Source organism: Carlito syrichta, unplaced genomic scaffold, assembly GCF_000164805.1.
Source record: "Carlito syrichta isolate Samal-C Ts95f unplaced genomic scaffold, Tarsius_syrichta-2.0.1 Scaffold305140, whole genome shotgun sequence".
Taxonomy (NCBI): Eukaryota; Metazoa; Chordata; class Mammalia; order Primates; family Tarsiidae; genus Carlito; species Carlito syrichta.
The window spans coordinates 391,140-400,490 of record NW_007249236.1 but is presented as its reverse complement, the minus strand read 5'-3'; the positions used below and the strand labels follow the sequence as shown (position 1 = coordinate 400,490).

Below are 9,351 nucleotides of genomic sequence, written 5' to 3'. Positions count from 1 at the left end.
GGATATAAACGTGATCTTAAAAAATTAATATCTAATGATGAAAAATTTCCACTCAAAAGGTCAGCAAAACATTAGGATGCCTACAGCCTAGAAAGGCAGAACTTAGTGAGTGTACTAATTTTCTCTAAGTGAATGGATTCACTAGGAAATTTATAAGGCTGTAAGTCAAAAAACTAAAGACATTGTCACAGTTAGATGTGGCATCTCATGGAATGATGTTGAATATAAGTTGCTGGGGAAGGAAGTAAGGAGCGAGATCATAAATGTGTTACTGGCTTTCATTCAGTATACACTGATAGAGCTATACTGATTATTTACGGGAGTCGTTTTTTCTGGATGGCTTATGTCTGAGACATATCTATTGTAAAATATTTAGAATGTCACCATATTTACATTCTGTGTACTGTGCATTTAGCCTCATTTACTTATGCAGCTAAAGTTCATTAAACCCTTAGTTGGTGAAATATCATGTTCAAAAAAGAAGTGTGACCAGGTGCAGTGGCTCATGCCTGTTATCCTAGTGCTTTGTGAAGCAGAGACAAAAGGATTGCCTGACCCCACAGGTTTGAGGCCAGCCTGGGCAACTTGGTGAGACCTTATCTCTACAATAAATCAAAAAATTAGCTAGCCACAGTGGCGTGCGCATGTAGTCCCAGCTACTTGGAAGGCTGAGGTGGGAGGATGGTCTGAACCCAGCAGGACAAGGCTACGTAGCTGAGTGTGCCATAGCACTCCAGCCAGAGTGACAGAGTGAAACTTTGACACGAAAATCAATCAATCAATCATACAAAGAAGTTGTAATTTAGATTTGAAGATGGCCCAACTTTAGACAAATGAGTAACAGAGGAAAAAAGACAACACAGAAATTCAAAAGGCTCGTGGCTATTTGATGAGACTGAAAATTTTTTTACATGTTTTCTTTCTTTATTTATCTACATCTGTACAATTGGTTCCCAGTAGACTGTTCACCAAGACTTCTTCCCGCTAGACTATTTCACTCCATGGTAGGAGCCTTCCCCTCACCTTGAAGCAAGATCAAGATGCTATGTGAAAACCAGTCAGAAAAATAGCCTGACCACATGCATTTTTTTCCTGGTAACTTCTGGGTTGACCTATGGCAGGCAAAGATATTGACTTCTCTGTAGTTCACCCCTGTTGTCAATCTTTACCTTTAAAATGTAAGGGAATATTGGTGGAGTTTGTCAGACTCTTCTCTGTTTATTTCCTAAAGCACTGTATTTCCTAAAAAGGAGAATTTCATCTCATCTTCTCATTTCCTTTAACCTGAAATAACTTCAACTCTATCTGGCTAAAACTGGTGCTAAGTGAGTCATTCACTCATTTATTTATTCAACAAGTATTTATCAAGAACCTGTAATGGATGAGTCTCTATTTTAGGCAATGGGTGCAAGACGTTAAAAACAAAAATTCCCAATATAACTTGTATTCTGGTGAAAGTAAATAGAAAGTAACCAAACAGATAAGTAATTATGTAGTAAAGACTATAGTGATTAATGATATAGTGGAAAAAAATAAAGCAAAGAAGTGGCATAAGGAATTCTGGGCTTAGTGTTATAATTTTAAGTAGTATTGCAGGGAAGGGATCATTGAAAACATGGCATTGAGTGAAGGAAGACAGAGAGACAGCCATTGTAATAGCTAGCAGAAGGGCATTCAGTGAAGAGAACATAGCAAGTACAAAGGCCCTGAGTCAGGCATGTGCTTGGCGTGTTTGAGAAGCAACAAAAAATTGAGGGTGGCTAAAAGCAGAGTGAGCAAAGGAGAACCATAATTGGAAATGGTTAGGGATTTAACAAGGGGACCCAATTGTAGGGCCTGAAGACATTGGTTTTACCCTGTGTTAGAGGCCTATTTGCAAGAAGGTGCTGATCAAAAAAATGACATGTCCAATTTGTTTTAATGGAACCTCTTGTTTAATGCTTTGGTCAATGCACAAAGGAAAAAAGCAGCTAAAGAATATATATCTCTTTGTTGTTCCCTCTTTGCCTCTAATTCTGATTGCATTCAGAAGCCTTCAAGAATGTTTTGGCTTTGCAGACGCCGCCACCTTGAGCCTTTTCCCATCAGCAATGGTCAACCTCACTGTGTTCTTCGACATGGCCGTCGATGGCGAGCCCTTGGGCCGCATCTCCTTCGAGCAGTTTGCAGACAAAGTTCCAAAGACAGCAGAAAACTTTCATGTTCTGAGCACTGGAGAGAAAGGATTCGATTATAAGGGTTCCTGCTTTCACAGAATTATTCCAGGGTTTATGTGCCAGGGTGGTGACTTTACACGCCATAATGGTACTGGTGGCAAGTCCATCTATGGGGAGAAATTTGATGATGAGAACTTCATCTTGAAGCATACAGGTCCCGGTATCTTGTCCACGGCAAATACTGGACCCAACACAAACAGTTCCCAGTTTTTCATCTGCACAGGGTTGGATGGCAAGCATGTAGTTTTTGGCAAGGTGAAAGAGGGCATGAATGTTGTGCAAGCCATGGAGGACTTTGGGTTCAAGAATGGCAAGACCAGCAAGAAGATCACCATTGCTGACTGTGGACAACTCCAATAAATTTGACTTGTTTTATCTAAAAAAAAAAAAAAAGAATTTTAAAACCTTTGTTTTTGGCTGTTTCAGTTGTTTTTAGTAGGAAGCTTGACTGACTATCACCATTCCATTTCAGCTGGAGGCAGACATCTTTCCATCATTTTCTAGCCACTTACATTCACACAATTTGTCATCACCCAAGACAGTGCATGTCAACCTGATGGTTTGTTTTATTGTCCATCTCTCCAAACTAAAATGTAACCAACATGAAGTCCTTTCTTTAGTTTTACTCATGTTGCATCTCACTGCATACAACATCTAGATTGCCTTGGATTTTTGGAATAGTCTCCTAGCTGATCTCTCTGCTTCCATATTTACTCCTCCTTAGTGATACCCTGAGTGAGACTTTCAGTGTCATGTCACGTCTCTCCTCAAAACCCTCTGAACACTTCCATCTCATTTGGTGTAAAAGTCAAAGGACCCCACAAGGGCCTATGAAACCAAATAGTCAAGTCTCCCTATAACTTTCTGATCTCTTCCCCATCTACTCTCCCTCTCACTCAAGTCCCTCTTACCCTACTGGCCTCCTGGTCATTCTTCAGCCACACCATGCATGTTCCCACTTGAAGTCTTTGTTCATGTTCTTTCATCTGTCTGGAATGCTCTTCTCCAAAATAGCTGCAAGACTTGCTACTTCACCACCTTCAGATATTTACCCAAATGTCACCTTCTCAACCAGGACTGCCCAGCACAGTTGTGCATATTGTGCACTGCATAAGTGCAGAAGGCACCATTCATCTTGTGGTGTAAAAGCAACAAGTAACCGAGATAGGACCAGCAGTCACACATGCTTATGGAAGATATATTTTCTTCTTACTCCAATCTGCTGATTATCTCATCATTTGTGCTCTCCTACCTCACAGTTACCAAGAGGATCAAATGCAATTATGCTGGTGACAACCTTTAGAAATAACATTTCAAAAACCTCTCTTTGCTCTTTATCATGTGGATATCCAGTTTTCCCAACACCACTTATTGAAGAAATTGTCCTTTTCCCCATTTTGTGTTATTGGCACCTTCTCCGAGATTCAACTGACCACAGATGTACAGGTTTATTTCTGCACTCTCTATCCTATTCCATTGGTTGATGTGTCTGATTTTATGCCAGTACCATACTATTTTGATTACTATAACTTTGTAATATATTTTGAAATCCAGTAGTATGATGCCTCCAGCCTTGTTCTTTTTGGTCAACATGGCTTGGCTATTGTGGCTCCATAACCAATTTGTGTATTGTTCTTTTCTATTTCTGTGAAGAATGACATTGGAATTTTGATAGTGACTGTATTGAATTTGTAGATTGCTTTGGGTAGTATAGACGTTTTAACACCGTTGATTCTTCCAATCCATAAACATGAGATATCTTTCCATTTATTTGTGTCATCTTTAATTTCCTCATCAATATTTTATAGTTTTTCAGTATACAGGTATTTTATTTCTTTGGTTAAATTTACTCTGAAGTTTTTTTTTTTGTAGCTACTATAAATGGAATGTTTTCATAATTTCTTTGTAGATAGTTCATTGTTAATATAAAGAAACACAACTGATTTTTATCTGTTAATTTTTTGTATCCTACAACTTTATTGAATTTGTTTCCTAGTTCTAAAAGTCTTTTGGTGGAGTCTTTAAAATTTTCTATATATAAAATTATGTCATCAGCAAAGAGAGCCAATCTTGCTTTTCCTTTTACTACTTGGATGCCTTGCTTCTTTCTCTTGCCTAATTGCTCTGTCTGGGACTTCCAGTATTATGTTGAACAGAAGTGGTGAGAGTGGGCATCCGAATTTTGTTCCCAATCTTAGAAAAAAACATTTCAACTTTTTACCACCGAGTATGATGTCAACTGTGAGCTTGTCACATCTGGCCTTAATTGTATTGAGGATCTTTCCTTCTATACCTAATTTGTTGAGGGTTTTTATAAAGGATGCTGAATTTTGTCAAATAATTTTTCTGAATCTATTGAGATAACCATATGTGGTATATATACACACAGTATACTATTCATCATGTACATATACATGGTGGAGTATTATGTAGCCATAAAGAAGAACAAAATCATGGACTTCACAGCAAATTGAATGGAATTGGAGATTACTATACTAAGTGATTTATCACAGAAACAAAGAACTGAATACCACATGTTCTCACTCATATGTGGGCCCTGAACAATAATCATGTCAGTACAAGAGAGGGATCAGCAATCACTGGGCACTGCTTGGAGAGGGATGGAGGGAAGAGGGTGAGGGGCACGTGACACATGACAACACCAAGGGCACCTAGTTCACTACCGGGGGAGTGAGGGCCAGTTAGTAGCCCATACTTCACCTGCATGCAGCCTACTTATGTGGTTAATCCTCACTTGTACCCCACATCTCTATAATAAAGTAAAAGTTAAAAATTTAAAAAGAAAACAAAAAATTCCATCATTTGTGACAACATGAGTCAAGCTAGAGGACATTATGCTTAATGAATTAAGCCAGTACAAAGAGACAAATACTCAATCATCTCATCCATGTGTGAAATCTAAAAAAGTATAACTCAGAAGTAGAGAGTAGAACAGTGGTCAACAGGGACTGGTTGGGAGGAGGGAGAGACTGGAAGGGAAGATGTTGGCAAAAGGTACAAACTTTTAGTTAAAGAGCAGAAATAAATTCTGGTGATCTATTGCACAGTATGATGACTATAGTAAATAATAATGTATTGTATATTTCAAAACAGCTAAAAGAGAGGATTTTAAATGTCCTTGACATGAAGAAACAATAAATATTTAAGGCGATGGATATGCTAATTAGCCTGATTTGATCATTCCACAATGTATACACATATCAAAAATCACATTGTACCCCATGAATATAAACAATATTATTTGCCAATTAACATAAAATATGCTCTTAATCACAGATAATTGCTTCAATCCTTGCAAAAGTTTTATGAGGTAGGTATAATTATTGCTATTATAACTAAGCATAATCCATCACAAAAACATTCATCTGCATCCGAGTTACTAGTGACAGCATCCTCAAATTCTCCTGGTGATTCACTGACTTGTTACCTATATTAAAATTTTCCATAGAATGTCTTTCGTGAATTCTGAGGGTTCAGTGGAAATAAGACACCATTGGCAGAGTCTTTCATTCCAATTTGCACACCTATAACCAGCTGAATAAATTGAAGCTTAAAGATACTCTCAGAATATAGAAAAAGGTTTCCTTGTATGTCCTTCAAAAATAGAATATTAAGAACAATGATTAAAAAAAAATGCCAAAAGATGCTCATTAATGCAATAATATTTCTCTTATCCCTTTCATTCTGGCTACATAACCTATTCTTGTTTTGTCAGATCTTGAATCAGCTCTCTACTTTCATAAAGACATCTACTTCTGGGTTTCAAAAGTTCTGACTGACACCCCCCCGTGAAATCTAACAGGTTTCTGTGCTCATTGTGGTTTCTCTGTAAAACCTGCAGCCATGAGCATATTCCTTGCAGTATCAATAATTGCAGTCCTTCTTGCCAAAACTCTGAAACTGTTCTTCTTTGTTGTTAAGACCCAATTTCTGGCCTGTCACTTATAATAGACATTCAGACAAAGTGAGATGAGAGAGGAAAACCACCTGCTGATGACCCCCAAAATTTACTCTGTTTAATTTATTATAATGACAAACAAGATAAGAAAAATGGAGGGCAGTAGAATCCTTTAGTGAATACAAAAATATATAACTATTTTGTACAGATCAGTCAATTATTACCCTGAAAGTAAGAACATATTATAGCTGCTGGGACACCTTAATAAATCTCCAGGACCTTGCAATTCATTCTGCTAAGTAGTCACTACATTTAAAAAGTGTTGTCATAGGAGATTGGTCAGTTGATTATGATAGATGCATGGAGGTCTGAGAATGAAAAATGCTGGAAGCTTGGCTCCCTTATTAAGAACAGTGATAATAAAATAGCTTAAAGTGAACATGGCAGAAGGTGACCTAGGAGTTTTAAATTTTTTAGAAGCAAGAAATATTTATTTCCTTATAAAATAATTCAAGACCATGACAAAAGTCAACACAATGACATAAAGTCATCAGGTTCTCAAGTGAGTTTATTTGGAAGATAAGAAACCTGTTTTCTAAGAAGATTACATAAAATGTAGAGAATAATTCTTCATGTTCTCTTATTAAGAACCAACTGGGGGACTTCTGGTAAGATGGCGATGGGGCAGCATGATCTGTGAGACCCCCTGCAAAAGAGAACACTCATAAAGACCCTAGCTCTCTCCCAAGGGCTGCAGCTGCCATCTTCCGCAGCCTGCTCTTCACAGGGAGCTCAGCCACCACCATCACCCACCGTCACTACTCAGATACCACAGCGGTCCAGGCTGCTCCTGCAGTAGCAGATGCTGCCACGGCGGTCATTCCCAGCTTATGCCTGAAGCGACCCATGGCTTCAGACCGTGAAGCCCCCGCAAGCAGGATCTTCTGAAATCACCGCTGCCCAGCTGCTGCTGACACTGCCACACCATGCCCCTAACCCGGAGTCAGGCCTGTGGAACTCCCCCCTGTGTACGGAGAAATTGCCACAGCAGGTCATGGATCTGTAACCAGCTCACTCCCTTCTGGACTGCAACCATGAGACATTACCACCTGCTGGGGGTCCAAGGTAACAACATCAAAACGGGAATGGTAGAGGCTCAAATAGAAAAAGCCAGATCTCAGTAATAGACTGGGCAGGGGACCCATATCTGAACTATTCTTCACAGCAGGCCAGGGGCAACTGACCCTAAATGTGAACAATTCTACCAGCCTGCAAAGACAGTTAGAAATCAGAGTTGAAAGGATATTGAACTTAAAGGAAAAGTCTCAGAGTGTGCTTGGTTGGTTCTGTTAGTCTACTGACTGTAATCTATCCCTTTTCCCTTTTTTTTTCCTTTTTCCTTTTTTCTTATTTTCTGTAAATCCCATCTTTATATAAAGGAATAGCACACCAATAAGGAGGTTGGTCAGCGTGTATATTAGCACCATTGTATGTTTTAGCTTTTTATGTGGTTTTTGGTTAGTTTTCAGTCATGGTTATTGTTTTTCTTTATATTTGTTTCAGTCTTTGTGTCTCTTTTCACTTACCAGTTGGTACACTCATCTGTTTTCCCTCTCACTCTTCTCTCTCTCTCCACCCCCCTTTCTCTTCCCAATGCCTGCTCCATTCTCTTCCCTCTGTTAACCTCATTTTGCTTTCAGGGAGTAAACTGACAACCCCACTGCAGAGACAGACTCCAAGGCAGCGGGAAGTGGGTTTCGGACTACCCATACACCTGTTGGTGGATACCGGGATCTGCAGAGAGATTTTGAACCACAGCTCCCCCCTTAATAAAATCCCAAAACTACAAAAAGGACTGCCCTCAACCTAAAGTCCAACTCCAGAACTGAACAAAATGAGAGGAAATACATTAGGAAGAATAGGAGATTGAACAAACAGAAGTAAAAGAAACCCCTCCATCCCTGAATAACAGAATTAAAGAAGACGGGAAAGTGGAGGGAAGGGAAAAGTAGGGAGGATATATCTACACAAATGAAGAAAAGCCAAAAGAAGAATATAGGGCTCACACAGACCCCTAGGAGGTCAGACACTGGGAAAACAGACTTCAGAACACAAACAATGAAGAGCCCCCAGATGACTGGTCACAAGCAACAAACCCAGACATCAAGGCATTAATAGTGAGAATTTAAAAAATTGAGGAGAGATAAGAGGAAAATAGGAAGGAGCTGATGACAGAAATAACAGCAGTAAAAAAGACTGTGATGGAAATAAATTACAAACTAATAAGCATGGAAAGCAGAATTAGCCAAGCAGAAGAAAGAATCTCAGAACTTAAAGACCAAAATACAGAACTAGCCCAAACTATCAAAAACATAGAAAAGAAGCTAAAAAGTCAGAACAAAACCTTCAGGAGATGAATGATTACTTCAAGAGACCCAATCTAAGAATAATTGGCCTTCCTGAGGCAGAGAGAGAGTCAGAGGTCACACTGGAACAAACATTTCATGAAATCATTCAAGAAAACTTCCCTCATCTCATCAGTGATGCAAAAATTCAAGCACAAGAGATTCAGGGAACCCCTGCAAGACAACAAATGAGAAGACCAACTCCCAGACATATAATAATTCACCCAAACAAAGTAGCTATAAAAGAAAAAATCCTAAAGGCAGCAAGAGAAAAAGGCCAGACTGCCTACCAGGGAAGACCAATTAGAATAGCAGCAGATTTATCTACAGAAACCTGGAGCCCTATCTTCAAAGTTCTAAAAGATAAACAATTTCAAGCAAGAATAACCTACCCAGCCAAGCTAAGCTTCATTAGTGAGGAGGAATTGAAATCTTTTCCAGATATCCAATCCTTAAGAACCTACACTGCTACCAGACCACCTCTACAAGAAACACTTAAGAAAGTACTGAACACAGAAGAAAAAGAAAAAAGAACCACAGCATTCTTCACAAAAGTACAGGCAAAAGATTAAAAACACACATGAACCAACTCCAAAACCCAAAGAAATACAAAAAACAAACAGGAACAACCTCTGTAAGAACCTTATGACAGGGATCAACTCTTGCATTTCAATTATTAGCCTAAATGTGAATGGACTAAATGCACCACTGAAAAGACATAGAATGGCAAAATGGATAAAGCATCAACAAGCAATAATCTATTGCCTTCAAGAGACTCACCTCACTAGAAAGGACACTGACAGACTCAAAG

General features: G+C 38.9%; 1 pseudogene; it reads left to right on the top strand.

The window, feature by feature from the left end:
• The first annotated feature begins 1,949 nt into the window (after positions 1 to 1,949).
• Positions 1,950 to 2,576, top strand: LOC103263519 (annotated as a pseudogene).
• The last annotated feature ends 6,775 nt before the right edge of the window (positions 2,577 to 9,351 follow it).